The following is a 25,975-nucleotide window of genomic DNA, read 5'->3' as shown; positions in this document are numbered from 1 at the left end:
TTGTCTTTTGTCGCAACCAGAGTTTGATATTCTACCAACATTAGCGAGATCGCATTCTCTTAATTTCACTTACGGCCATACCAGTCTGAAAATGCCTGATCTCGTCAGATCTCGGAACCCATCCAGACTCGGGCCTGGTTAGTACTTGTATGGGAGACCAACTAGGAACCTCAGGTGCCGTAAGCTTTTGTTTATTTCTTTTTTGCATTATGATGTCATAATCAGACCACTTTTTTCCCTATCCAGAAGCGTCTTGTCTTTTGTCGCAACCAGAGTTTGATATTCTACCAACATTAGCGAGATCGCATTCTCTTAATTTCCCTTACGGCCATACCAGTCTGAAAATGCCTGATCTCATCAGATCTCGGAAGCCATCCAGACTCGGTCCTGGTTAGTACTTGTATGGGAGACCAACTAGGAACCTCAGGTGCCGTAAGCTTTTGTTTATTTCTTTTTTGCATTATGATGTCATAATCAGACCACTTTTTTCCCTATCCAGAAGCGTCTTGTCTTTTGTCGCAACCAGAGTTTGATATTCTACCAACATTAGCGAGATCGCATTCTCTTAATTTCGCTTACGGCCATACCAGTCTGAAAATGCCTGATCTCGTCAGATCTCGGAAGCCATCCAGTCTCGGGCCTGGTTAGTACTTGTATGGGAGACCAACTAGGAACCTCAGGTGCCGTAAGCTTTTGTTTATTTCTTTTTTGCATTATGATGTCATAATCAGACCACTTTTTTCCCTATCCAGAAGCGTCTTGTCTTTTGTCGCAACCAGAGTTTGATATTCTACCAACATTAGCGAGATCGCATTCTCTTAATTTCACTTACGGCCATACCAGTCTGAAAATGCCAGATCTCGGTAGCCATCCAGACTCTGGCCTGGTTAGTACTTGTATGGGAGACCAACTAGGAACCTCAGGTGCCGTAAGCTTTTGTTTATTTCTTTTTTGCACTATGATGTCATAATCAGACCACTTTTTTCCCTATCTAGAAGCGTCTTGTCTTTTGTCGCAACCAGAGTTTGATATTCTACCAACATTAGCGAGATCGCATTCTCTTAATTTCACTTACGGCTATACCAGTCTGAAAATGCCTGATCTCGTCAGATCTCGGAAGCCATCCAGACTCAGGCCTGGTTAGTACTTGTATGGGAGACCAACTAGGAACCTCAGGTGCCGTAAGCTTTTGTTTATTTCTTTTTTGCATTATGATGTCATAATCAGACCACTTTTTTCCCTATGGGAGACCAACTAGGAACCTCAGGTGCCGTAAGCTTTTGTTTATTTCTTTTTTGCATTATGATGTCATAATCAGACCACTTTTTTCCCTATCCAGAAGCGTCTTGTCTTTTGTCGCAACCAGAGTTTGATATTCTACCAACATTAGCGAGATCGTATTCTCTTAGTTTCACTTACGGCCATATCAGTCTGAAAATGCCTGATCTCGTCAGATCTCGGAAGCCATCCAGACTCGGGCCTGGTTAGTACTTGTATGGGAGACCAACTAGGAACCTCAGGTGCCGTAAGCTTTTGTTTATTTATTTTTTGCATTATGATGTCATAATCAGACCACTTTTTTCCCTATCCAGAAGCGTCTTGTCTTTTGTCGCAACCAGAGTTTGATATTCTACCAACATTAGCGAGATCGCATTCTCTTAATTTCACTTACGGCCATACCAGTCTGAAAATGCCTGATCTCGTCAGATCTCGGAAGCCATCCAGACTCGGGCCTGGTTAGTACTTGTATGGGAGACCAACTAGGAACCTCAGGTGCCGTAAGCTTTTGTTTATTTCTTTTTTGCATTATGATGTCATAATCAGACCACTTTTTTCCCTATCCAGAAGCATCTTGTCTTTTGTCGCAACCAGAGTTTGATATTCTACCAACATTAACGAGATCGCATTCTCTTAATTTTACTTACGTCCATACCAGTCTGAAAATGCCTGATCTCGTCAGATCTCGGAAGCCATCCAGACTCGGGCCTGGTTAGTACTTGTATGGGAGACCAACTAGGAACCTCAGGTGCCGTAAGCTTTTGTTTATTTCTTTTTTGCATTATGATGTCATAATCAGACCACTTTTTTCCCTATGGGAGACCAACTAGGAACCTCAGGTGCCGTAAGCTTTTGTTTATTTCTTTTTTGCATTATGATGTCATAATCAGACCACTTTTTTCCCTATCCAGAAGCGTCTTGTCTTTTGTCGTAACCAGAGTTTGATATTCTACCAACATTAGCGAGATCGCATTCTCTTAATTTCACTTACGGCCATACCAGTCTGAAAATGCCAGATCTCGGAAGCCATCCAGACTCGGGCCTGGTTAGTACTTGTATGGGAGACCAACTAGGAACCTCAGGTGCCGTAAGCTTTTGTTTATTTCTTTTTTGCATTCTGATGTCATAATCAGACCACTTTTTTCCCTATGGGAGACAAACTAGGAACCTCAGGTGCCGTAAGCTTTTGTTTATTTCTTTTTTGCATTATGATGTCATAATCAGACCACTTTTTTCCCTATCCAGAAGCGTCTTGTCTTTTGTCGCAACCAGAGTTTGATATTCTACCAACATTAGCGAGATCGTATTCTCTTAGTTTCACTTACGGCCATATCAGTCTGAAAATGCCTGATCTCGTCAGATCTCGGAAGCCATCCAGACTCGGGCCTGGTTAGTACTTGTATGGGAGACCAACTAGGAACCTCAGGTGCCGTAAGCTTTTGTTTATTTATTTTTTGCATTATGATGTCATAATCAGACCACTTTTTTCCCTATCCAGAAGCGTCTTGTCTTTTGTCGCAACCAGAGTTTGATATTCTACCAACATTAGCGAGATCGCATTCTCTTAATTTCACTTACGGCCATACCAGTCTGAAAATGCCTGATCTCGTCAGATCTCGGAAGCCATCCAGACTCGGGCCTGGTTAGTACTTGTATGGGAGACCAACTAGGAACCTCAGGTGCCGTAAGCTTTTGTTTATTTCTTTTTTGCATTATGATGTCATAATCAGACCACTTTTTTCCCTATCCAGAAGCATCTTGTCTTTTGTCGCAACCAGAGTTTGATATTCTACCAACATTAACGAGATCGCATTCTCTTAATTTTACTTACGTCCATACCAGTCTGAAAATGCCTGATCTCGTCAGATCTCGGAAGCCATCCAGACTCGGGCCTGGTTAGTACTTGTATGGGAGACCAACTAGGAACCTCAGGTGCCGTAAGCTTTTGTTTATTTCTTTTTTGCATTATGATGTCATAATCAGACCACTTTTTTCCCTATGGGAGACCAACTAGGAACCTCAGGTGCCGTAAGCTTTTGTTTATTTCTTTTTTGCATTATGATGTCATAATCAGACCACTTTTTTCCCTATCCAGAAGCGTCTTGTCTTTTGTCGTAACCAGAGTTTGATATTCTACCAACATTAGCGAGATCGCATTCTCTTAATTTCACTTACGGCCATACCAGTCTGAAAATGCCAGATCTCGGAAGCCATCCAGACTCGGGCCTGGTTAGTACTTGTATGGGAGACCAACTAGGAACCTCAGGTGCCGTAAGCTTTTGTTTATTTCTTTTTTGCATTCTGATGTCATAATCAGACCACTTTTTTCCCTATGGGAGACAAACTAGGAACCTCAGGTGCCGTAAGCTTTTGTTTATTTCTTTTTTGCATTATGATGTCATAATCAGACCACTTTTTTCCCTATCCAGAAGCGTCTTGTCTTTTGTCGCAACCAGAGTTTGATATTCTACCAACATTAGCGAGATCGTATTCTCTTAGTTTCACTTACGGCCATATCAGTCTGAAAATGCCTGATCTCGTCAGATCTCGGAAGCCATCCAGACTCGGGCCTGGTTAGTACTTGTATGGGAGACCAACTAGGAACCTCAGGTGCCGTAAGCTTTTGTTTATTTATTTTTTGCATTATGATGTCATAATCAGACCACTTTTTTCCCTATCCAGAAGCGTCTTGTCTTTTGTCGCAACCAGAGTTTGATATTCTACCAACATTAGCGAGATCGCATTCTCTTAATTTCACTTACGGCCATACCAGTCTGAAAATGCCAGATCTCGGAAGCCATCCAGACTCGGGCCTGGTTAGTACTTGTATGGGAGACCAACTAGGAACCTCAGGTGCCGTAAGCTTTTGTTTATTTCTTTTTTGCATTATGATGTCATAATCAGACCACTTTTTTCCCTATCCAGAAGCATCTTGTCTTTTGTCGCAACCAGAGTTTGATATTCTACCAACATTAACGAGATCGCATTCTCTTAATTTTATTTACGTCCATACCAGTCTGAAAATGCCTGATCTCGTCAGATCTCGGAAGCCATCCAGACTCGGGCCTGGTTAGTACTTGTATGGGAGACCAACTAGGAACCTCAGGTGCCGTAAGCTTTTGTTTATTTCTTTTTTGCATTATGATGTCATAATCAGACCACTTTTTTCCCTATGGGAGACCAACTAGGAACCTCAGGTGCCGTAAGCTTTTGTTTATTTCTTTTTTGCATTATGATGTCATAATCAGACCACTTTTTTCCCTATCCAGAAGCGTCTTGTCTTTTGTCGTAACCAGAGTTTGATATTCTACCAACATTAGCGAGATCGCATTCTCTTAATTTCACTTACGGCCATACCAGTCTGAAAATGCCAGATCTCGGAAGCCATCCAGACTCGGGCCTGGTTAGTACTTGTATGGGAGACCAACTAGGAACCTCAGGTGCCGTAAGCTTTTGTTTATTTCTTTTTTGCATTCTGATGTCATAATCAGACCACTTTTTTCCCTATGGGAGACAAACTAGGAACCTCAGGTGCCGTAAGCTTTTGTTTATTTCTTTTTTGCATTATGATGTCATAATCAGACCACTTTTTTCCCTATCCAGAAGCGTCTTGTCTTTTGTCGCAACCAGAGTTTGATATTCTACCAACATTAGCGAGATCGCATTCTCTTAATTTCCCTTACGGCCATACCAGTCTGAAAATGCCTGATCTTCTCAGATCTCGGAAGCCATCCAGACTCGGTCTTGGTTAGTACTTGTATGGGAGACCAACTAGGAACCTCAGGTGCCGTAAGCTTTTGTTTATTTCTTTTTTGCATTATGATGTCATAATCAGACCACTTTTTTCCCTATCCAGAAGCGTCTTGTCTTTTGTCGCAACCAGAGTTTGATATTCTACCAACATTAGCGAGATCGCATTCTCTTAATTTCACTTACGGCCATACCAGTCTGAAAATGCCTGATCTCGTCAGATCTCGGAACCCATCCAGACTCGGGCCTGGTTAGTACTTGTATGGGAGACCAACTAGGAACCTCAGGTGCCGTAAGCTTTTGTTTATTTCTTTTTTGCATTATGATGTCATAATCAGACCACTTTTTTCCCTATCCAGAAGCGTCTTGTCTTTTGTCGCAACCAGAGTTTGATATTCTACCAACATTAGCGAGATCGCATTCTCTTAATTTCCCTTACGGCCATACCAGTCTGAAAATGCCTGATCTCATCAGATCTCGGAAGCCATCCAGACTCGGTCCTGGTTAGTACTTGTATGGGAGACCAACTAGGAACCTCAGGTGCCGTAAGCTTTTGTTTATTTCTTTTTTGCATTATGATGTCATAATCAGACCACTTTTTTCCCTATCCAGAAGCGTCTTGTCTTTTGTCGCAACCAGAGTTTGATATTCTACCAACATTAGCGAGATCGCATTCTCTTAATTTCACTTACGGCCATACCAGTCTGAAAATGCCTGATCTCGTCAGATCTCGGAAGCCATCCAGACTCGGGCCTGGTTAGTACTTGTATGGGAGACCAACTAGGAACCTCAGGTGCCGTAAGCTTTTGTTTATTTCTTTTTTGCATTATGATGTCATAATCAGACCACTTTTTTCCCTATCCAGAAGCATCTTGTCTTTTGTCGCAACCAGAGTTTGATATTCTACCAACATTAACGAGATCGCATTCTCTTAATTTTACTTACGTCCTTACCAGTCTGAAAATGCCTGATCTCGTCAGATCTCGGAAGCCATCCAGACTCGGGCCTGGTTAGTACTTGTATGGGAGACCAACTAGGAACCTCAGGTGCCGTAAGCTTTTGTTTATTTCTTTTTTGCATTATGATGTCATAATCAGACCACTTTTTTCCCTATGGGAGACCAACTAGGAACCTCAGGTGCCGTAAGCTTTTGTTTATTTCTTTTTTGCATTATGATGTCATAATCAGACCACTTTTTTCCCTATCCAGAAGCGTCTTGTCTTTTGTCGTAACCAGAGTTTGATATTCTACCAACATTAGCGAGATCGCATTCTCTTAAATTCACTTACGGCCATACCAGTCTGAAAATGGCAGATCTCGGAAGCCATCCAGACTCGGGCCTGGTTAGTACTTGTATGGGAGACCAACTAGGAACCTCAGGTGCCGTAAGCTTTTGTTTATTTCTTTTTTGCATTCTGATGTCATAATCAGACCACTTTTTTCCCTATGGGAGACAAACTAGGAACCTCAGGTGCCGTAAGCTTTTGTTTATTTCTTTTTTGCATTATGATGTCATAATCAGACCACTTTTTTCCCTATCCAGAAGCGTCTTGTCTTTTGTCGCAACCAGAGTTTGATATTCTACCAACATTAGCGAGATCGTATTCTCTTAGTTTCACTTACGGCCATATCAGTCTGAAAATGCCTGATCTCGTCAGATCTCGGAAGCCATCCAGACTCGGGCCTGGTTAGTACTTGTATGGGAGACCAACTAGGAACCTCAGGTGCCGTAAGCTTTTGTTTATTTATTTTTTGCATTATGATGTCATAATCAGACCACTTTTTTCCCTATCCAGAAGCGTCTTGTCTTTTGTCGCAACCAGAGTTTGATATTCTACCAACATTAGCGAGATCGCATTCTCTTAATTTCACTTACGGCCATACCAGTCTGAAAATGCCTGATCTCGTCAGATCTCGGAAGCCATCCAGACTCGGGCCTGGTTAGTACTTGTATGGGAGACCAACTAGGAACCTCAGGTGCCGTAAGCTTTTGTTTATTTCTTTTTTGCATTATGATGTCATAATCAGACCACTTTTTTCCCTATCCAGAAGCATCTTGTCTTTTGTCGCAACCAGAGTTTGATATTCTACCAACATTAACGAGATCGCATTCTCTTAATTTTACTTACGTCCATACCAGTCTGAAAATGCCTGATCTCGTCAGATCTCGGAAGCCATCCAGACTCGGGCCTGGTTAGTACTTGTATGGGAGACCAACTAGGAACCTCAGGTGCCGTAAGCTTTTGTTTATTTCTTTTTTGCATTATGATGTCATAATCAGACCACTTTTTTCCCTATGGGAGACCAACTAGGAACCTCAGGTGCCGTTAGCTTTTGTTTATTTCTTTTTTGCATTATGATGTCATAATCAGACCACTTTTTTCCCTATCCAGAAGCGTCTTGTCTTTTGTCGTAACCAGAGTTTGATATTCTACCAACATTAGCGAGATCGCATTCTCTTAATTTCACTTACGGCCATACCAGTCTGAAAATGCCAGATCTCGGAAGCCATCCAGACTCGGGCCTGGTTAGTACTTGTATGGGAGACCAACTAGGAACCTCAGGTGCCGTAAGCTTTTGTTTATTTCTTTTTTGCATTCTGATGTCATAATCAGACCACTTTTTTCCCTATGGGAGACAAACTAGGAACCTCAGGTGCCGTAAGCTTTTGTTTATTTCTTTTTTGCATTATGATGTCATAATCAGACCACTTTTTTCCCTATCCAGAAGCGTCTTGTCTTTTGTCGCAACCAGAGTTTGATATTCTACCAACATTAGCGAGATCGTATTCTCTTAGTTTCACTTACGGCCATATCAGTCTGAAAATGCCTGATCTCGTCAGATCTCGGAAGCCATCCAGACTCGGGCCTGGTTAGTACTTGTATGGGAGACCAACTAGGAACCTCAGGTGCCGTAAGCTTTTGTTTATTTATTTTTTGCATTATGATGTCATAATCAGACCACTTTTTTCCCTATCCAGAAGCGTCTTGTCTTTTGTCGCAACCAGAGTTTGATATTCTACCAACATTAGCGAGATCGCATTCTCTTAATTTCACTTACGGCCATACCAGTCTGAAAATGCCAGATCTCGGAAGCCATCCAGACTCGGGCCTGGTTAGTACTTGTATGGGAGACCAACTAGGAACCTCAGGTGCCGTAAGCTTTTGTTTATTTCTTTTTTGCATTATGATGTCATAATCAGACCACTTTTTTCCCTATCCAGAAGCATCTTGTCTTTTGTCGCAACCAGAGTTTGATATTCTACCAACATTAACGAGATCGCATTCTCTTAATTTTACTTACGTCCATACCAGTCTGAAAATGCCTGATCTCGTCAGATCTCGGAAGCCATCCAGACTCGGGCCTGGTTAGTACTTGTATGGGAGACCAACTAGGAACCTCAGGTGACGTAAGCTTTCGTTTATTTCTTTTTTGCATTATGATGTCATAATCAGACCACTTTTTTCCCTATGGGAGACCAACTAGGAACCTCAGGTGCCGTAAGCTTTTGTTTATTTCTTTTTTGCATTATGATGTCATAATCAGACCACTTTTTTCCCTATCCAGAAGCGTCTTGTCTTTTGTAGCAACCAGAGTTTGATATTCTACCAACATTAGCGAGATCGCATTCTCTTAATTTCACTTACGGCCATACCAGTCTGAAAATGCCTGATCTCGTCAGATCTCGGAAGCCATCCAGACTTGGGCCTGGTTAGTACTTGTATGGGAGACCAACTAGGAACCTCAGGTGCCGTAAGCTTTTGTTTATTTCTTTTTTGCATTATGATGTCATAATCAGACCACTTTTTTCCCTATCCAGAAGCGTCTTGTCTTTTGTCGCAACCAGAGTTTGATATTCTACCAACATTAGCGAGATCGCATTCTCTTAATTTCACTTACAGCCATACCAGTTTCAAAATGCCTGATCTCGTCAGATCTCGGAAGCCATCCAGACTTGGGCCTGGTTAGTACTTGTATGGGAGACCAACTAGGAACCTCAGGTGACGTAAGCTTTTTTTTATTTCTTTTTTGCATTATGATGTCATAATCAGACCACTTTTTTCCCTATGGGAGACCAACTAGGAACCTCAGGTGCCGTAAGCTTTTGTTTATTTCTTTTTTGCATTATGATGTCATAATCAGACCACTTTTTTTCCTATCCAGAAGCGTCTTGTCTTTTGTCGCAACCAGAGTTTGATATTCTACCAACATTAGCGAGATCGCATTCTCGTAATTTCACTTACGGCCATACCAGTCTGAAAATGCCTGATCTCGTCAGATCTCGGAAGCCATCCAGACTCGGGCCTGGTTAGTACTTGTATGGGAGACCAACTAGGAACCTCAGGTGCCGTAAGCTTTTGTTTATTTCTTTTTTGCATTATGATGTCATAATCAGACCACTTTTTTTCCCTATCCAGAAGCGTCTTGTCTTTTGTCGCAACCAGAGTTTGATATTCTACCAACATTAGCGAGATCGCATTCTCTTAATTTCACTTACGGCCATACCAGTCTGAAAATGCCTGATCTCGTCAGATCTCGGAAGCCATCCAGACTCGGGCATGGTTAGTACTTGTATGGGAGACCAACTAGGAACCTCAGGTGCCGTAAGCTTTTGTTTATTTCTTTTTTGCATTATGATGTCATAATCAGACCACTTTTTTCCCTATGGGAGACCAACTAGGAACCTCAGGTGCCGTAAGCTTTTGTTTATTTCTTTTTTGCATTATGATGTCATAATCAGACCACTTTTTTCCCTATGGGAGACCAACTAGGAACCTCAGGTGCCGTAAGCTTTTGTTTATTTCTTGTTTGCATTATGATGTCATAATCAGACCACTTTTTTCCCTATCCAGAAGCGTCTCGTCTTTTGTTGCAACCAGAGTTTGATATTCTACCAACATTAGCGAGATCGCATTCTCTTAATTTCACTTACGGCCATACCAGTCTGAAAATGCCTGATCTCGTCAGATCTCGGAAGCCATCCAGACTTGGGCCTGGTTATTACTTGTATGGGAGACCAACTAGGAACCTCAGGTGCCGTGAGCTTTTGTTTATTTCTTTTTTGCATTATGATGTCATAATCAGACCATTTTTTTCCCTATCCAGAAGCGTCTTGTCTTTTGTCGCAACCAGAGTTTGATATTCTACCAACATTAGCGAGATCGCATTCTCTTAATTTCACTTACGGCCATACCAGTCTGAAAATGCCTGATCTCGTCAGATCTCGGAAGCCATCCAGACTCGGGCCTGGTTAGTACTTGTATGGGAGACCAACTAGGAACCTCAGGTGCCGTGAGCTTTTGTTTATTTCTTTTTTGCATTATGATGTCATAATCAGACCACTTTTTTCCCTATCCAGAAGCATCTTGTCTTTTGTCGCAACCAGAGTTTGATATTCTACCAACATTAGCGAGATGGCATTCTCTTAATTTCTCTTACGGCCATACCGGTCTGAAAATGCCTGATCTCGTCAGATCTCGGAAGCCATCCAGACTCGGGCCTGGTTAGTACTTGTATGGGAGACCAACTAGGAACCTCAGGTGCCGTAAGCTTTTGTTTATTTCTTTTTTGCATTATGATGTCATAATCAGACCACTTTTTTCCCTATCCAGAAGCGTCTTGTCTTTTGTCGCAACCAGAGTTTGATATTCTACCAACATTAGCGAGATCGCATTCTCTTAATTTAGCTTACTGCCATACCAGTCTGAAAATGCCTGATCTCGTCAGATCTCGGAAGCCGTCCAGACTTGGGCCTGGTTAGTACTTGTATGGGAGACCAACTAGGAACCTCAGGTGCCGTAAGCTTTTGTTTATTTCTTTTTTGCATTATGATGTCATAATCAGACCACTTTTTTCCCTATCCAGAAGCGTCTTGTCTTTTGTCGCAACCAGAGTTTGATATTCTACCAACATTAGCGAGATCGCATTCTCTTAATTTCACTTACGGCCATACCAGTCTGAAAATGCCTGATCTCGTCAGATCTCAGAAGCCATCCAGACTCGGGCCTGGTTAGTACTTGTATGGGAGACCAACTAGGAACCTCAGGTGCCGTGAGCTTTTGTTTTTTTCTTTTTTGCATTATGATGTCATAATCAGACCACTTTTTTCCCTATCCAGAAGCATCTTGTCTTTTGTCGCAACCAGAGTTTGATATTCTACCAACATTAGCGAGATGGCATTCTCTTAATTTCTCTTACGGCCATACCGGTCTGAAAATGCCTGATCTCGTCAGATCTCGGAAGCCATCCAGACTCGGGCCTGGTTAGTACTTGTATGGGAGACCAACTAGGAACCTCAGGTGCCGTAAGCTTTTGTTTATTTCTTTTTTGCATTATGATGTCATAATCAGACCACTTTTTTCCCTATCCAGAAGCGTCTTGTCTTTTGTCGCAACCAGAGTTTGATATTCTACCAACATTAGCGAGATCGCATTCTCTTAATTTAGCTTACGGCCATACCAGTCTGAAAATGCCTGATCTCGTCAGATCTCGGAAGCCATCCAGACTTGGGCCTGGTTAGTACTTGTATGGGAGACCAACTAGGAACCTCAGGTGCCGTAAGCTTTTGTTTATTTCTTTTTTGCATTATGATGTCATAATCAGACCACTTTTTTCCCTATCCAGAAGCGTCTTGTCTTTTGTCGCAACCAGAGTTTGATATTCTACCAACATTAGCGAGATCGCATTCTCTTAATTTCACTTACGGCCATACCAGTCTGAAAATGCCTGATCTCGTCAGATCTCGGAAGCCATCCAGACTCGGGCCTGGTTAGTACTTGTATGGGAGACCAACTAGGAACCTCAGGTGCCGTAAGCTTTTGTTTATTTCTTTTTTGCATTATGATGTCATAATCAGACCACTTTTTTCCCTATGGGAGACCAACTAGGAACCTCAGGTACCGTAAGCTTTTGTTTATTTCTTTTTTGCATTATGATGTCATAATCAGACCACTTTTTTCCCTATCCAGAAGCGTCTTGTCTTTTGTCGTAACCAGAGTTTGATATTCTACCAACATTAGCGAGATCGCATTCTCTTAATTTCACTTACGGCCATACCAGTCTGAAAATGCCAGATCTCGGAAGCCATCCAGACTCGGGCCTGGTTAGTACTTGTATGGGAGACCAACTAGGAACCTCAGGTGCCGTAAGCTTTTGTTTATTTCTTTTTTGCATTCTGATGTCATAATCAGACCACTTTTTTCCCTATGGGAGACCAACTAGGAACCTCAGGTGCCGTAAGCTTTTGTTTATTTCTTTTTTGCATTATGATGTCATAATCAGACCACTTTTTTCCCTATCCAGAAGCGTCTTGTCTTTTGTCGCAACCAGAGTTTGATATTCTACCAACATTAGCGAGATCGTATTCTCTTAGTTTCACTTACGGCCATATCAGTCTGAAAATGCCTGATCTCGTCAGATCTCGGAAGCCATCCAGACTCGGGCCTGGTTAGTACTTGTATGGGAGACCAACTAGGAACCTCAGGTGCCGTAAGCTTTTGTTTATTTATTTTTTGCATTATGATGTCATAATCAGACCACTTTTTTCCCTATCCAGAAGCGTCTTGTCTTTTGTCGCAACCAGAGTTTGATATTCTACCAACATTAGCGAGATCGCATTCTCTTAATTTCACTTACGGCCATACCAGTCTGAAAATGCCTGATCTCGTCAGATCTCGGAAGCCATCCAGACTCGGGCCTGGTTAGTACTTGTATGGGAGACCAACTAGGAACCTCAGGTGCCGTAAGCTTTTGTTTATTTCTTTTTTGCATTATGATGTCATAATCAGACCACTTTTTTCCCTATCCAGAAGCATCTTGTCTTTTGTCGCAACCAGAGTTTGATATTCTACCAACATTAACGAGATCGCATTCTCTTAATTTTACTTACGTCCATACCAGTCTGAAAATGCCTGATCTCGTCAGATCTCGGAAGCCATCCAGACTCGGGCCTGGTTAGTACTTGTATGGGAGACCAACTAGGAACCTCAGGTGCCGTAAGCTTTTGTTTATTTCTTTTTTGCATTATGATGTCATAATCAGACCACTTTTTTCCCTATGGGAGACCAACTAGGAACCTCAGGTGCCGTAAGCTTTTGTTTATTTCTTTTTTGCATTATGATGTCATAATCAGACCACTTTTTTCCCTATCCAGAAGCGTCTTGTCTTTTGTCGTAACCAGAGTTTGATATTCTACCAACATTAGCGAGATCGCATTCTCTTAATTTCACTTACGGCCATACCAGTCTGAAAATGCCAGATCTCGGAAGCCATCCAGACTCGGGCCTGGTTAGTACTTGTATGGGAGACCAACTAGGAACCTCAGGTGCCGTAAGCTTTTGTTTATTTCTTTTTTGCATTCTGATGTCATAATCAGACCACTTTTTTCCCTATGGGAGACAAACTAGGAACCTCAGGTGCCGTAAGCTTTTGTTTATTTCTTTTTTGCATTATGATGTCATAATCAGACCACTTTTTTCCCTATCCAGAAGCGTCTTGTCTTTTGTCGCAACCAGAGTTTGATATTCTACCAACATTAGCGAGATCGCATTCTCTTAATTTCCCTTACGGCCATACCAGTCTGAAAATGCCTGATCTTCTCAGATCTCGGAAGCCATCCAGACTCGGTCCTGGTTAGTACTTGTATGGGAGACCAACTAGGAACCTCAGGTGCCGTAAGCTTTTGTTTATTTCTTTTTTGCATTATGATGTCATAATCAGACCACTTTTTTCCCTATCCAGAAGCGTCTTGTCTTTTGTCGCAACCAGAGTTTGATATTCTACCAACATTAGCGAGATCGCATTCTCTTAATTTCACTTACGGCCATACCAGTCTGAAAATGCCTGATCTCGTCAGATCTCGGAACCCATCCAGACTCGGGCCTGGTTAGTACTTGTATGGGAGACCAACTAGGAACCTCAGGTGCCGTAAGCTTTTGTTTATTTCTTTTTTGCATTATGATGTCATAATCAGACCACTTTTTTCCCTATCCAGAAGCGTCTTGTCTTTTGTCGCAACCAGAGTTTGATATTCTACCAACATTAGCGAGATCGCATTCTCTTAATTTCCCTTACGGCCATACCAGTCTGAAAATGCCTGATCTCATCAGATCTCGGAAGCCATCCAGACTCGGTCCTGGTTAGTACTTGTATGGGAGACCAACTAGGAACCTCAGGTGCCGTAAGCTTTTGTTTATTTCTTTTTTGCATTATGATGTCATAATCAGACCACTTTTTTCCCTATCCAGAAGCGTCTTGTCTTTTGTCGCAACCAGAGTTTGATATTCTACCAACATTAGCGAGATCGCATTCTCTTAATTTCGCTTACGGCCATACCAGTCTGAAAATGCCTGATCTCGTCAGATCTCGGAAGCCATCCAGTCTCGGGCCTGGTTAGTACTTGTATGGGAGACCAACTAGGAACCTCAGGTGCCGTAAGCTTTTGTTTATTTCTTTTTTGCATTATGATGTCATAATCAGACCACTTTTTTCCCTATCCAGAAGCGTCTTGTCTTTTGTCGCAACCAGAGTTTGATATTCTACCAACATTAGCGAGATCGCATTCTCTTAATTTCACTTACGGCCATACCAGTCTGAAAATGCCAGATCTCGGTAGCCATCCAGACTCTGGCCTGGTTAGTACTTGTATGGGAGACCAACTAGGAACCTCAGGTGCCGTAAGCTTTTGTTTATTTCTTTTTTGCACTATGATGTCATAATCAGACCACTTTTTTCCCTATCTAGAAGCGTCTTGTCTTTTGTCGCAACCAGAGTTTGATATTCTACCAACATTAGCGAGATCGCATTCTCTTAATTTCACTTACGGCTATACCAGTCTGAAAATGCCTGATCTCGTCAGATCTCGGAAGCCATCCAGACTCAGGCCTGGTTAGTACTTGTATGGGAGACCAACTAGGAACCTCAGGTGCCGTAAGCTTTTGTTTATTTCTTTTTTGCATTATGATGTCATAATCAGACCACTTTTTTCCCTATGGGAGACCAACTAGGAACCTCAGGTGCCGTAAGCTTTTGTTTATTTCTTTTTTGCATTATGATGTCATAATCAGACCACTTTTTTCCCTATCCAGAAGCGTCTTGTCTTTTGTCGCAACCAGAGTTTGATATTCTACCAACATTAGCGAGATCGTATTCTCTTAGTTTCACTTACGGCCATATCAGTCTGAAAATGCCTGATCTCGTCAGATCTCGGAAGCCATCCAGACTCGGGCCTGGTTAGTACTTGTATGGGAGACCAACTAGGAACCTCAGGTGCCGTAAGCTTTTGTTTATTTATTTTTTGCATTATGATGTCATAATCAGACCACTTTTTTCCCTATCCAGAAGCGTCTTGTCTTTTGTCGCAACCAGAGTTTGATATTCTACCAACATTAGCGAGATCGCATTCTCTTAATTTCACTTACGGCCATACCAGTCTGAAAATGCCTGATCTCGTCAGATCTCGGAAGCCATCCAGACTCGGGCCTGGTTAGTACTTGTATGGGAGACCAACTAGGAACCTCAGGTGCCGTAAGCTTTTGTTTATTTCTTTTTTGCATTATGATGTCATAATCAGACCACTTTTTTCCCTATCCAGAAGCATCTTGTCTTTTGTCGCAACCAGAGTTTGATATTCTACCAACATTAACGAGATCGCATTCTCTTAATTTTACTTACGTCCATACCAGTCTGAAAATGCCTGATCTCGTCAGATCTCGGAAGCCATCCAGACTCGGGCCTGGTTAGTACTTGTATGGGAGACCAACTAGGAACCTCAGGTGCCGTAAGCTTTTGTTTATTTCTTTTTTGCATTATGATGTCATAATCAGACCACTTTTTTCCCTATGGGAGACCAACTAGGAACCTCAGGTGCCGTAAGCTTTTGTTTATTTCTTTTTTGCATTATGATGTCATAATCAGACCACTTTTTTCCCTATCCAGAAGCGTCTTGTCTTTTGTCGTAACCAGAGTTTGATATTCTACCAACATTAGCGAGATCGCATTCTCTTAATTTCACTTACGGCCATACCAGTCTGAAAATGCCAGATCTCGGAAGCCATCCAGACTCGGGCCTGGTTAGTACTTGTATGGGAGACCAACTAGGAACCTCAGGTGCCGTAAGCTTTTGTTTATTTCTTTTTTGCATTCTGATGTCATAATCAGACCACTTTTTTCCCTATGGGAGACAAACTAGGAACCTCAGGTGCCGTAAGCTTTTGTTTATTTCTTTTTTGCATTATGATGTCATAATCAGACCACTTTTTTCCCTATCCAGAAGCGTCTTGTCTTTTGTCGCAACCAGAGTTTGATATTCTACCAACATTAGCGAGATCGTATTCTCTTAGTTTCACTTACGGCCATATCAGTCTGAAAATGCCTGATCTCGTCAGATCTCGGAAGCCATCCAGACTCGGGCCTGGTTAGTACTTGTATGGGAGACCAACTAGGAACCTCAGGTGCCGTAAGCTTTTGTTTATTTATTTTTTGCATTATGATGTCATAATCAGACCACTTTTTTCCCTATCCAGAAGCGTCTTGTCTTTTGTCGCAACCAGAGTTTGATATTCTACCAACATTAGCGAGATCGCATTCTCTTAATTTCACTTACGGCCATACCAGTCTGAAAATGCCTGATCTCGTCAGATCTCGGAAGCCATCCAGACTCGGGCCTGGTTAGTACTTGTATGGGAGACCAACTAGGAACCTCAGGTGCCGTAAGCTTTTGTTTATTTCTTTTTTGCATTATGATGTCATAATCAGACCACTTTTTTCCCTATCCAGAAGCATCTTGTCTTTTGTCGCAACCAGAGTTTGATATTCTACCAACATTAACGAGATCGCATTCTCTTAATTTTACTTACGTCCATACCAGTCTGAAAATGCCTGATCTCGTCAGATCTCGGAAGCCATCCAGACTCGGGCCTGGTTAGTACTTGTATGGGAGACCAACTAGGAACCTCAGGTGCCGTAAGCTTTTGTTTATTTCTTTTTTGCATTATGATGTCATAATCAGACCACTTTTTTCCCTATGGGAGACCAACTAGGAACCTCAGGTGCCGTAAGCTTTTGTTTATTTCTTTTTTGCATTATGATGTCATAATCAGACCACTTTTTTCCCTATCCAGAAGCGTCTTGTCTTTTGTCGTAACCAGAGTTTGATATTCTACCAACATTAGCGAGATCGCATTCTCTTAATTTCACTTACGGCCATACCAGTCTGAAAATGCCAGATCTCGGAAGCCATCCAGACTCGGGCCTGGTTAGTACTTGTATGGGAGACCAACTAGGAACCTCAGGTGCCGTAAGCTTTTGTTTATTTCTTTTTTGCATTCTGATGTCATAATCAGACCACTTTTTTCCCTATGGGAGACAAACTAGGAACCTCAGGTGCCGTAAGCTTTTGTTTATTTCTTTTTTGCATTATGATGTCATAATCAGACCACTTTTTTCCCTATCCAGAAGCGTCTTGTCTTTTGTCGCAACCAGAGTTTGATATTCTACCAACATTAGCGAGATCGTATTCTCTTAGTTTCACTTACGGCCATATCAGTCTGAAAATGCCTGATCTCGTCAGATCTCGGAAGCCATCCAGACTCGGGCCTGGTTAGTACTTGTATGGGAGACCAACTAGGAACCTCAGGTGCCGTAAGCTTTTGTTTATTTATTTTTTGCATTATGATGTCATAATCAGACCACTTTTTTCCCTATCCAGAAGCGTCTTGTCTTTTGTCGCAACCAGAGTTTGATATTCTACCAACATTAGCGAGATCGCATTCTCTTAATTTCACTTACGGCCATACCAGTCTGAAAATGCCAGATCTCGGAAGCCATCCAGACTCGGGCCTGGTTAGTACTTGTATGGGAGACCAACTAGGAACCTCAGGTGCCGTAAGCTTTTGTTTATTTCTTTTTTGCATTATGATGTCATAATCAGACCACTTTTTTCCCTATCCAGAAGCATCTTGTCTTTTGTCGCAACCAGAGTTTGATATTCTACCAACATTAACGAGATCGCATTCTCTTAATTTTATTTACGTCCATACCAGTCTGAAAATGCCTGATCTCGTCAGATCTCGGAAGCCATCCAGACTCGGGCCTGGTTAGTACTTGTATGGGAGACCAACTAGGAACCTCAGGTGCCGTAAGCTTTTGTTTATTTCTTTTTTGCATTATGATGTCATAATCAGACCACTTTTTTCCCTATGGGAGACCAACTAGGAACCTCAGGTGCCGTAAGCTTTTGTTTATTTCTTTTTTGCATTATGATGTCATAATCAGACCACTTTTTTCCCTATCCAGAAGCGTCTTGTCTTTTGTCGTAACCAGAGTTTGATATTCTACCAACATTAGCGAGATCGCATTCTCTTAATTTCACTTACGGCCATACCAGTCTGAAAATGCCAGATCTCGGAAGCCATCCAGACTCGGGCCTGGTTAGTACTTGTATGGGAGACCAACTAGGAACCTCAGGTGCCGTAAGCTTTTGTTTATTTCTTTTTTGCATTCTGATGTCATAATCAGACCACTTTTTTCCCTATGGGAGACAAACTAGGAACCTCAGGTGCCGTAAGCTTTTGTTTATTTCTTTTTTGCATTATGATGTCATAATCAGACCACTTTTTTCCCTATCCAGAAGCGTCTTGTCTTTTGTCGCAACCAGAGTTTGATATTCTACCAACATTAGCGAGATCGCATTCTCTTAATTTCCCTTACGGCCATACCAGTCTGAAAATGCCTGATCTTCTCAGATCTCGGAAGCCATCCAGACTCGGTCTTGGTTAGTACTTGTATGGGAGACCAACTAGGAACCTCAGGTGCCGTAAGCTTTTGTTTATTTCTTTTTTGCATTATGATGTCATAATCAGACCACTTTTTTCCCTATCCAGAAGCGTCTTGTCTTTTGTCGCAACCAGAGTTTGATATTCTACCAACATTAGCGAGATCGCATTCTCTTAATTTCACTTACGGCCATACCAGTCTGAAAATGCCTGATCTCGTCAGATCTCGGAACCCATCCAGACTCGGGCCTGGTTAGTACTTGTATGGGAGACCAACTAGGAACCTCAGGTGCCGTAAGCTTTTGTTTATTTCTTTTTTGCATTATGATGTCATAATCAGACCACTTTTTTCCCTATCCAGAAGCGTCTTGTCTTTTGTCGCAACCAGAGTTTGATATTCTACCAACATTAGCGAGATCGCATTCTCTTAATTTCCCTTACGGCCATACCAGTCTGAAAATGCCTGATCTCATCAGATCTCGGAAGCCATCCAGACTCGGTCCTGGTTAGTACTTGTATGGGAGACCAACTAGGAACCTCAGGTGCCGTAAGCTTTTGTTTATTTCTTTTTTGCATTATGATGTCATAATCAGACCACTTTTTTCCCTATCCAGAAGCGTCTTGTCTTTTGTCGCAACCAGAGTTTGATATTCTACCAACATTAGCGAGATCGCATTCTCTTAATTTCGCTTACGGCCATACCAGTCTGAAAATGCCTGATCTCGTCAGATCTCGGAAGCCATCCAGTCTCGGGCCTGGTTAGTACTTGTATGGGAGACCAACTAGGAACCTCAGGTGCCGTAAGCTTTTGTTTATTTCTTTTTTGCATTATGATGTCATAATCAGACCACTTTTTTCCCTATCCAGAAGCGTCTTGTCTTTTGTCGCAACCAGAGTTTGATATTCTACCAACATTAGCGAGATCGCATTCTCTTAATTTCACTTACGGCCATACCAGTCTGAAAATGCCTGATCTCGTCAGATCTCGGAAGCCATCCAGACTCGGGCCTGGTTAGTACTTGTATGGGAGACCAACTAGGAACCTCAGGTGCTGTAAGCTTTTGTTTATTTCTTTTTTGCATTATGATGTCATAATCAGACCACTTTTTTCCCTATCCAGAAGCATCTTGTCTTTTGTCGCAACCAGAGTTTGATATTCTACCAACATTAACGAGATCGCATTCTCTTAATTTTACTTACGTCCATACCAGTCTGAAAATGCCTGATCTCGTCAGATCTCGGAAGCTATCCAGACTCGGGCCTGGTTAGTACTTGTATGGGAGACCAACTAGGAACCTCAGGTGCCGTAAGCTTTTGTTTATTTCTTTTTTGCATTATGATGTCATAATCAGACCACTTTTTTCCCTATGGGAGACCAACTAGGAACCTCAGGTGCCGTAAGCTTTTGTTTATTTCTTTTTTGCATTATGATGTCATAATCAGACCACTTTTTTCCCTATCCAGAAGAGTCTTGTCTTTTGTCGTAACCAGAGTTTGATATTCTACCAACATTAGCGAGATCGCATTCTCTTAATTTCACTTACGGCCATACCAGTCTGAAAATGCCAGATCTCGGAAGCCATCCAGACTCGGGCCTGGTTAGTACTTGTATGGGAGACCAACTAGGAACCTCAGGTGCCGTAAGCTTTTGTTTATTTCTTTTTTGCATTCTGATGTCATAATCAGACCACTTTTTTCCCTATGGGAGACAAACTAGGAACCTCAGGTGCCGTAAGCTTTTGTTTATTTCTTTTTTGCATTATGATGTCATAATCAGACCACTTTTTTCCCTATCCAGAAGCGTCTTGTCTTTTGTCGCAACCAGAGTTTGATATTCTACCAACATTAGCGAGATCGCATTCTCTTAATTTCCCTTACGGCCATACCAGTCTGAAAATGCCTGATCTTGTCAGATCTCGGAAGCAATCCAGACTCGGTCCTGGTTAGTACTTGTATGGGAGACCAACTAGGAACCTCAGGTGCCGTAAGCTTTTGTTTATTTCTTTTTTGCATTATGATGTCATAATCAGACCACTTTTTTCCCTATCCAGAAGCATCTTGTCTTTTGTCGCAACCAGAGTTTGATATTCTACCAACATTAACGAGATCGCATTCTCTTAATTTCACTTACGTCCATACCAGTCTGAAAATGCCTGATCTCGTCAGATCTCGGAAGCCATCCAGGCTCGGGCCTGGTTAGTACTTGTATGGGAGACCAACTAGGAACCTCAGGTGCCGTAAGCTTTTGTTTATTTCTTTTTTGCATTATGATGTCATAATCAGACCACTTTTTTCCCTATGGGAGACCAACTAGGAACCTCAGGTGCCGTAAGCTTTTGTTTATTTCTTTTTTGCATTATGATGTCATAATCAGACCACTTTTTTCCCTATCCAGAAGCGTCTTGTCTTTTGTCGTAACCAGAGTTTGATATTCTACCAACATTAGCGAGATCGCATTCTCTTAATTTCACTTACGGCCATACCAGTCTGAAAATGCCAGATCTCGGAAGCCATCCAGACTCGGGCCTGGTTAGTACTTGTATGGGAGACCAACTAGGAACCTCAGGTGCCGTAAGCTTTTGTTTATTTCTTTTTTGCATTCTGATGTCATAATCAGACCACTTTTTTCCCTATGGGAGACCAACTAGGAACCTCAGGTGCCGTAAGCTTTTGTTTATTTCTTTTTTGCATTATGATGTCATAATCAGACCACTTTTTTCCCTATCCAGAAGCGTCTTGTCTTTTGTCGCAACCAGAGTTTGATATTCTACCAACATTAGCGAGATCGCATTCTCTTAATTTCCTTTACGGCCATACCAGTCTGAAAATGCCTGATCTCGTCAGATCTCGGAAACCATCCAGACTCAGTCCTGGTTAGTACTTGTATGGGAGACCAACTAGGAACCTCAGGTGCCGTAAGCTTTTGTTTATTTCTTTTTTGCATTATGATGTCATAATCAGACCACTTTTTTCCCTATCCAGAAGCGTCTTGTCTTTTGTCGCAACCAGAGTTTGATATTCTACCAACATTAGCGAGATCGCATTCTCTTAATTTAACTTACAGCCATACCAGTCTGAAAATGCCTGATATCGTCAGATCTCGGTAGCCATCCAGACTCTGGCCTGGTTAGTACTTGTATGGGAGATCAACTAGGAACCTCAGGTGCCGTAAGCTTTTGTTTATTTCTTTTTTGCACTATGATGTCATAATCAGACCACTTTTTTCCCTATCCAGAAGCGTCTTGTCTTTTGTCGCAACCAGAGTTTGATATTCTACCAACATTAGCGAGATCGCATTCTCTTAATTTCACTTACGGCCATACCAGTCTGAAAATGCCTGATCTCGTCAGATCTCGGAAGCCATCCAGACTCGGGCCTGGTTAGTACTTGTATGGGAGACCAACTAGGAACCTCAGGTGCCGTAAGCTTTTGTTTATTTCTTTTTTGCATTATGATGTCATAATCAGACCACTTTTTTCCCTATCCAGAAGCATCTTGTCTTTTGTCGCAACCAGAGTTTGATATTCTACCAACATTAACGAGATCGCATTCTCTTAATTTCACTTACGTCCATACCAGTCTGAAAATGCCTGATCTCGTCAGATCTCAGAAGCCATCCAGACTCGGGCCTGGTTAGTACTTGTATGGGAGACCAACTAGGAACCTCAGGTGCCGTAAGCTTTTGTTTATTTCTTTTTTGCATTATGATGTCATAATCAGACCACTTTTTTCCCTATGGGAGACCAACTAGGAACCTCAGGTGCCGTAAGCTTTTGTTTATTTCTTTTTTGCATTATGATGTCATAATCAGACCACTTTTTTCCCTATCCAGAAGCGTCTTGTCTTTTGTCGTAACCAGAGTTTGATATTCTACCAACATTAGCGAGATCGCATTCTCTTAATTTCACTTACGGCCATACCAGTCTGAAAATGCCAGATCTCGGAAGCCATCCAGACTCGGGCCTGGTTAGTACTTGTATGGGAGACCAACTAGGAACCTCAGGTGCCGTAAGCTTTTGTTTATTTCTTTTTTGCATTCTGATGTCATAATCAGACCACTTTTTTCCCTATGGGAGACCAACTAGGAACCTCAGGTGCCGTAAGCTTTTGTTTATTTCTTTTTTGCATTATGATGTCATAATCAGACCACTTTTTTCCCTATCCAGAAGCGTCTTGTCTTTTGTCGCAACCAGAGTTTGATATTCTACCAACATTAGCGAGATCGCATTCTCTTAATTTCCTTTACGGCCATACCAGTCTGAAAATGCCTGATCTCGTCAGATCTCGGAAACCATCCAGACTCAGTCCTGGTTAGTACTTGTATGGGAGACCAACTAGGAACCTCAGGTGCCGTAAGCTTTTGTTTATTTCTTTTTTGCATTATGATGTCATAATCAGACCACTTTTTTCCCTATCCAGAAGCGTCTTGTCTTTTGTCGCAACCAGAGTTTGATATTCTACCAACATTAGCGAGATCGCATTCTCTTAATTTAACTTACAGCCATACCAGTCTGAAAATGCCTGATATCGTCAGATCTCGGTAGCCATCCAGACTCTGGCCTGGTTAGTACTTGTATGGGAGACCAACTAGGAACCTCAGGTGCTGTAAGCTTTTGTTTATTTCTTTTTTGCACTATGATGTCATAATCAGACCACTTTTTTCCCTATCCAGAAGCGTCTTGTCTTTTGTCGCAACCAGAGTTTGATATTCTACCAACATTAGCGAGTTCGCATTCTCTTAATTTCACTTACGGCCATACCAGTCTGAAAATGCCTGATCTTGTCAGATCTCGGAAGCCATCCAGACTCGGGCCTGGTTAGTACTTGTATGGGAGACCAACTAGGAACCTCAGGTGCCGTAAGCTTTTGTTTATTTCTTTTTTGCATTATGATGTCATAATCAGACCACTTTTTTCCCTATCCAGAAGAGTCTTGTCTTTTGTCGCAACCAGAGTTTGATATTCTACCAACATTAGCGAGATCGCATTCTCTTAATTTCATTTACGGCCATACCAGTCTGAAAATGCCTGATCTCGTCAGATCTCGGAAGCCATCCAGACTCGGGCCTGGTTAGTACTTGTATGGGAGACCAACTAGGAACCTCAGGTGCCGTAAGCTTTTGTTTATTTCTTTTTTGCATTATGATGTCATAATCAGACCACTTTTTTCCCTATCCAGAAGCATCTTGTCTTTTGTCGCAACCAGAGTTTGATATTCTACCAACATTAACGAGATCGCATTCTCTTAATTTCACTTACGTCCATACCAGTCTGAAAATGCCTGATCTCGTCAGATCTTAGAAGCCATCCAGACTCGGGCCTGGTTAGTACTTGTATGGGAGACCAACTAGGAACCTCAGGTGCCGTGAGCTTTTGTTTATTTCTTTTTTGCATTATGATGTCATAATCAGACCACTTTTTTCCCTATGGGAGACCAACTAGGAACCTCAGGTGCCGTAAGCTTTTGTTTATTTCTTTTTTGCATTATGATGTCATAATCAGACCACTTTTTTCCCTATCCAGAAGCGTCTTGTCTTTTGTCGTAACCAGAGTTTGATATTCTACCAACATTAGCGAGATCGCATTCTCTTAATTTCACTTATGGCCATACCAGTCTGAAAATGCCAGATCTCGGAAGCCATCCAGACTCGGGCCTGGTTAGTACTTGTATGGGAGACCAACTAGGAACCTCAGGTGCCGTAAGCTTTTGTTTATTTCTTTTTTGCATTCTGATGTCATAATCAGACCACTTTTTTCCCTATCCAGAAGCGTCTTGTCTTTTGTCGCAACCAGAGTTTGATATTCTACCAACATTAGCGAGATCGCATTCTCTTAATTTCCCTTATGGCCATACCAGTCTAAAAATGCCTGATCTTGTCAGATCTCGGAAGCCATCCAGACTCGGTCCTGGTTAGTACTTGTATGGGAGACCAACTAGGAACCTCAGGTGCCGTAAGCTTTTGTTTATTTCTTTTTTGCATTATGATGTCATAATCAGACCACTTTTTTCCCTATCCAGAAGCGTCTTGTCTTTTGTCGTAACCAGAGTTTGATATTCTACCAACATTAGCGAGATCGCATTCTCTTAATTTCACTTATGGCCATACCAGTCTGAAAATGCCAGATCTCGGAAGCCATCCAGACTCGGGCCTGGTTAGTACTTGTATGGGAGACCAACTAGGAACCTCAGGTGCCGTAAGCTTTTGTTTATTTCTTTTTTGCATTCTGATGTCATAATCAGACCACTTTTTTCCCTATCCAGAAGCGTCTTGTCTTTTGTCGCAACCAGAGTTTGATATTCTACCAACATTAGCGAGATCGCATTCTCTTAATTTCCCTTATGGCCATACCAGTCTAAAAATGCCTGATCTCGTCAGATCTCGGAAGCCATCCAGACTCGGTCCTGGTTAGTACTTGTATGGGAGACCAACTAGGAACCTCAGGTGCCGTAAGCTTTTGTTTATTTCTTTTTTGCATTATGATGTCAAAATCAGACCACTTTTTTCCCTATCCAGAAGCGTCTTGTCTTTTGTCGCAACCAGAGTTTGATATTCTACCAACATTAGCGAGATCGCATTCTCTTAATTTCACTTACGGCCATACCAGTCTGAAAATGCCAGATCTCGGTAGCCATCCAGACTCTGGCCTGGTTAGTACTTGTATGGGAGACCAACTAGGAACCTCAGGTGCCGTAAGCTTTTGTTTATTTCTTTTTTGCACTATGATGTCATAATCAGACCACTTTTTTCCCTATCTAGAAGCGTCTTGTCTTTTGTCGCAACCAGAGTTTGATATTCTACCAACATTAGCGAGATCGCATTCTCTTAATTTCACTTACGGCTATACCAGTCTGAAAATGCCTGATCTCGTCAGATCTCGGAAGCCATCCAGACTCAGGCCTGGTTAGTACTTGTATGGGAGACCAACTAGGAACCTCAGGTGCCGTAAGCTTTTGTTTATTTCTTTTTTGCATTATGATGTCATAATCAGACCACTTTTTTCCCTATGGGAGACCAACTAGGAACCTCAGGTGCCGTAAGCTTTTGTTTATTTCTTTTTTGCATTATGATGTCATAATCAGACCACTTTTTTCCCTATCCAGAAGCGTCTTGTCTTTTGTCGCAACCAGAGTTTGATATTCTACCAACATTAGCGAGATCGTATTCTCTTAGTTTC

The 25,975-nt window shown here is 41.9% G+C and overlaps 69 pseudogenes; all 69 read left to right on the top strand.

The window, feature by feature from the left end:
- Positions 1-67: 67 nt before the first annotated feature.
- LOC134585042 (5S ribosomal RNA) lies at positions 68-186 on the top strand (annotated as a pseudogene).
- A 134-nt stretch (positions 187-320) lies between these two features.
- Positions 321-439, top strand: LOC134585056 (5S ribosomal RNA; annotated as a pseudogene).
- A 134-nt stretch (positions 440-573) lies between these two features.
- LOC134585177 (5S ribosomal RNA) lies at positions 574-692 on the top strand (annotated as a pseudogene).
- A 377-nt stretch (positions 693-1,069) lies between these two features.
- Positions 1,070-1,188, top strand: LOC134585151 (5S ribosomal RNA; annotated as a pseudogene).
- Positions 1,189-1,413: 225 nt separating this feature from the next.
- Positions 1,414-1,532, top strand: LOC134585014 (5S ribosomal RNA; annotated as a pseudogene).
- A 134-nt stretch (positions 1,533-1,666) lies between these two features.
- On the top strand, positions 1,667-1,785 carry LOC134584910 (5S ribosomal RNA; annotated as a pseudogene).
- A 134-nt stretch (positions 1,786-1,919) lies between these two features.
- On the top strand, positions 1,920-2,038 carry LOC134585094 (5S ribosomal RNA; annotated as a pseudogene).
- A 559-nt stretch (positions 2,039-2,597) lies between these two features.
- LOC134585013 (5S ribosomal RNA) lies at positions 2,598-2,716 on the top strand (annotated as a pseudogene).
- Positions 2,717-2,850: 134 nt separating this feature from the next.
- Positions 2,851-2,969, top strand: LOC134584909 (5S ribosomal RNA; annotated as a pseudogene).
- A 134-nt stretch (positions 2,970-3,103) lies between these two features.
- Positions 3,104-3,222, top strand: LOC134585093 (5S ribosomal RNA; annotated as a pseudogene).
- A 559-nt stretch (positions 3,223-3,781) lies between these two features.
- On the top strand, positions 3,782-3,900 carry LOC134585012 (5S ribosomal RNA; annotated as a pseudogene).
- Positions 3,901-4,277: 377 nt separating this feature from the next.
- On the top strand, positions 4,278-4,396 carry LOC134585139 (5S ribosomal RNA; annotated as a pseudogene).
- Positions 4,397-4,955: 559 nt separating this feature from the next.
- LOC134585250 (5S ribosomal RNA) lies at positions 4,956-5,074 on the top strand (annotated as a pseudogene).
- Positions 5,075-5,208: 134 nt separating this feature from the next.
- LOC134585040 (5S ribosomal RNA) lies at positions 5,209-5,327 on the top strand (annotated as a pseudogene).
- Positions 5,328-5,461: 134 nt separating this feature from the next.
- Positions 5,462-5,580, top strand: LOC134585055 (5S ribosomal RNA; annotated as a pseudogene).
- A 134-nt stretch (positions 5,581-5,714) lies between these two features.
- On the top strand, positions 5,715-5,833 carry LOC134584907 (5S ribosomal RNA; annotated as a pseudogene).
- A 134-nt stretch (positions 5,834-5,967) lies between these two features.
- On the top strand, positions 5,968-6,086 carry LOC134585175 (5S ribosomal RNA; annotated as a pseudogene).
- A 559-nt stretch (positions 6,087-6,645) lies between these two features.
- LOC134585010 (5S ribosomal RNA) lies at positions 6,646-6,764 on the top strand (annotated as a pseudogene).
- Positions 6,765-6,898: 134 nt separating this feature from the next.
- On the top strand, positions 6,899-7,017 carry LOC134584906 (5S ribosomal RNA; annotated as a pseudogene).
- Positions 7,018-7,151: 134 nt separating this feature from the next.
- LOC134585092 (5S ribosomal RNA) lies at positions 7,152-7,270 on the top strand (annotated as a pseudogene).
- A 559-nt stretch (positions 7,271-7,829) lies between these two features.
- On the top strand, positions 7,830-7,948 carry LOC134585009 (5S ribosomal RNA; annotated as a pseudogene).
- A 377-nt stretch (positions 7,949-8,325) lies between these two features.
- On the top strand, positions 8,326-8,444 carry LOC134584955 (5S ribosomal RNA; annotated as a pseudogene).
- A 225-nt stretch (positions 8,445-8,669) lies between these two features.
- On the top strand, positions 8,670-8,788 carry LOC134585071 (5S ribosomal RNA; annotated as a pseudogene).
- Positions 8,789-8,922: 134 nt separating this feature from the next.
- On the top strand, positions 8,923-9,041 carry LOC134585251 (5S ribosomal RNA; annotated as a pseudogene).
- Positions 9,042-9,266: 225 nt separating this feature from the next.
- Positions 9,267-9,385, top strand: LOC134584905 (5S ribosomal RNA; annotated as a pseudogene).
- A 135-nt stretch (positions 9,386-9,520) lies between these two features.
- On the top strand, positions 9,521-9,639 carry LOC134585108 (5S ribosomal RNA; annotated as a pseudogene).
- Positions 9,640-9,955: 316 nt separating this feature from the next.
- LOC134585124 (5S ribosomal RNA) lies at positions 9,956-10,074 on the top strand (annotated as a pseudogene).
- A 134-nt stretch (positions 10,075-10,208) lies between these two features.
- LOC134584968 (5S ribosomal RNA) lies at positions 10,209-10,327 on the top strand (annotated as a pseudogene).
- A 134-nt stretch (positions 10,328-10,461) lies between these two features.
- Positions 10,462-10,580, top strand: LOC134584925 (5S ribosomal RNA; annotated as a pseudogene).
- Positions 10,581-10,714: 134 nt separating this feature from the next.
- On the top strand, positions 10,715-10,833 carry LOC134585156 (5S ribosomal RNA; annotated as a pseudogene).
- A 134-nt stretch (positions 10,834-10,967) lies between these two features.
- Positions 10,968-11,086, top strand: LOC134585248 (5S ribosomal RNA; annotated as a pseudogene).
- Positions 11,087-11,220: 134 nt separating this feature from the next.
- On the top strand, positions 11,221-11,339 carry LOC134584923 (5S ribosomal RNA; annotated as a pseudogene).
- A 134-nt stretch (positions 11,340-11,473) lies between these two features.
- LOC134585003 (5S ribosomal RNA) lies at positions 11,474-11,592 on the top strand (annotated as a pseudogene).
- Positions 11,593-11,726: 134 nt separating this feature from the next.
- On the top strand, positions 11,727-11,845 carry LOC134584904 (5S ribosomal RNA; annotated as a pseudogene).
- Positions 11,846-12,404: 559 nt separating this feature from the next.
- LOC134585006 (5S ribosomal RNA) lies at positions 12,405-12,523 on the top strand (annotated as a pseudogene).
- A 134-nt stretch (positions 12,524-12,657) lies between these two features.
- On the top strand, positions 12,658-12,776 carry LOC134584903 (5S ribosomal RNA; annotated as a pseudogene).
- A 134-nt stretch (positions 12,777-12,910) lies between these two features.
- LOC134585091 (5S ribosomal RNA) lies at positions 12,911-13,029 on the top strand (annotated as a pseudogene).
- Positions 13,030-13,588: 559 nt separating this feature from the next.
- LOC134585233 (5S ribosomal RNA) lies at positions 13,589-13,707 on the top strand (annotated as a pseudogene).
- Positions 13,708-13,841: 134 nt separating this feature from the next.
- Positions 13,842-13,960, top strand: LOC134585039 (5S ribosomal RNA; annotated as a pseudogene).
- Positions 13,961-14,094: 134 nt separating this feature from the next.
- LOC134585054 (5S ribosomal RNA) lies at positions 14,095-14,213 on the top strand (annotated as a pseudogene).
- Positions 14,214-14,347: 134 nt separating this feature from the next.
- LOC134585166 (5S ribosomal RNA) lies at positions 14,348-14,466 on the top strand (annotated as a pseudogene).
- A 377-nt stretch (positions 14,467-14,843) lies between these two features.
- Positions 14,844-14,962, top strand: LOC134585150 (5S ribosomal RNA; annotated as a pseudogene).
- Positions 14,963-15,187: 225 nt separating this feature from the next.
- LOC134585005 (5S ribosomal RNA) lies at positions 15,188-15,306 on the top strand (annotated as a pseudogene).
- A 134-nt stretch (positions 15,307-15,440) lies between these two features.
- LOC134584902 (5S ribosomal RNA) lies at positions 15,441-15,559 on the top strand (annotated as a pseudogene).
- A 134-nt stretch (positions 15,560-15,693) lies between these two features.
- LOC134585090 (5S ribosomal RNA) lies at positions 15,694-15,812 on the top strand (annotated as a pseudogene).
- A 559-nt stretch (positions 15,813-16,371) lies between these two features.
- LOC134585004 (5S ribosomal RNA) lies at positions 16,372-16,490 on the top strand (annotated as a pseudogene).
- A 134-nt stretch (positions 16,491-16,624) lies between these two features.
- Positions 16,625-16,743, top strand: LOC134584901 (5S ribosomal RNA; annotated as a pseudogene).
- Positions 16,744-16,877: 134 nt separating this feature from the next.
- Positions 16,878-16,996, top strand: LOC134585089 (5S ribosomal RNA; annotated as a pseudogene).
- A 559-nt stretch (positions 16,997-17,555) lies between these two features.
- LOC134585002 (5S ribosomal RNA) lies at positions 17,556-17,674 on the top strand (annotated as a pseudogene).
- A 377-nt stretch (positions 17,675-18,051) lies between these two features.
- LOC134585138 (5S ribosomal RNA) lies at positions 18,052-18,170 on the top strand (annotated as a pseudogene).
- Positions 18,171-18,729: 559 nt separating this feature from the next.
- On the top strand, positions 18,730-18,848 carry LOC134585249 (5S ribosomal RNA; annotated as a pseudogene).
- A 134-nt stretch (positions 18,849-18,982) lies between these two features.
- On the top strand, positions 18,983-19,101 carry LOC134585038 (5S ribosomal RNA; annotated as a pseudogene).
- Positions 19,102-19,235: 134 nt separating this feature from the next.
- Positions 19,236-19,354, top strand: LOC134585053 (5S ribosomal RNA; annotated as a pseudogene).
- A 134-nt stretch (positions 19,355-19,488) lies between these two features.
- Positions 19,489-19,607, top strand: LOC134585155 (5S ribosomal RNA; annotated as a pseudogene).
- A 134-nt stretch (positions 19,608-19,741) lies between these two features.
- Positions 19,742-19,860, top strand: LOC134584939 (5S ribosomal RNA; annotated as a pseudogene).
- A 134-nt stretch (positions 19,861-19,994) lies between these two features.
- Positions 19,995-20,113, top strand: LOC134584973 (5S ribosomal RNA; annotated as a pseudogene).
- A 559-nt stretch (positions 20,114-20,672) lies between these two features.
- LOC134585203 (5S ribosomal RNA) lies at positions 20,673-20,791 on the top strand (annotated as a pseudogene).
- Positions 20,792-20,925: 134 nt separating this feature from the next.
- Positions 20,926-21,044, top strand: LOC134585128 (5S ribosomal RNA; annotated as a pseudogene).
- Positions 21,045-21,603: 559 nt separating this feature from the next.
- Positions 21,604-21,722, top strand: LOC134585229 (5S ribosomal RNA; annotated as a pseudogene).
- Positions 21,723-22,109: 387 nt separating this feature from the next.
- On the top strand, positions 22,110-22,228 carry LOC134584899 (5S ribosomal RNA; annotated as a pseudogene).
- Positions 22,229-22,362: 134 nt separating this feature from the next.
- Positions 22,363-22,481, top strand: LOC134584983 (5S ribosomal RNA; annotated as a pseudogene).
- A 559-nt stretch (positions 22,482-23,040) lies between these two features.
- On the top strand, positions 23,041-23,159 carry LOC134585228 (5S ribosomal RNA; annotated as a pseudogene).
- Positions 23,160-23,293: 134 nt separating this feature from the next.
- On the top strand, positions 23,294-23,412 carry LOC134585262 (5S ribosomal RNA; annotated as a pseudogene).
- A 134-nt stretch (positions 23,413-23,546) lies between these two features.
- Positions 23,547-23,665, top strand: LOC134585068 (5S ribosomal RNA; annotated as a pseudogene).
- A 134-nt stretch (positions 23,666-23,799) lies between these two features.
- Positions 23,800-23,918, top strand: LOC134584962 (5S ribosomal RNA; annotated as a pseudogene).
- A 134-nt stretch (positions 23,919-24,052) lies between these two features.
- On the top strand, positions 24,053-24,171 carry LOC134585183 (5S ribosomal RNA; annotated as a pseudogene).
- A 468-nt stretch (positions 24,172-24,639) lies between these two features.
- On the top strand, positions 24,640-24,758 carry LOC134585256 (5S ribosomal RNA; annotated as a pseudogene).
- A 377-nt stretch (positions 24,759-25,135) lies between these two features.
- Positions 25,136-25,254, top strand: LOC134585221 (5S ribosomal RNA; annotated as a pseudogene).
- A 377-nt stretch (positions 25,255-25,631) lies between these two features.
- Positions 25,632-25,750, top strand: LOC134585148 (5S ribosomal RNA; annotated as a pseudogene).
- The last annotated feature ends 225 nt before the right edge of the window (positions 25,751-25,975 follow it).

This window comes from Pelobates fuscus, unplaced genomic scaffold (genome assembly GCF_036172605.1).
Source record: "Pelobates fuscus isolate aPelFus1 unplaced genomic scaffold, aPelFus1.pri scaffold_57, whole genome shotgun sequence".
NCBI classification, from domain to species: domain Eukaryota; kingdom Metazoa; phylum Chordata; class Amphibia; order Anura; family Pelobatidae; genus Pelobates; species Pelobates fuscus.
Note: the sequence above shows the minus strand (reverse complement) of the source record. Positions and strands in the feature narration are given on the sequence as shown.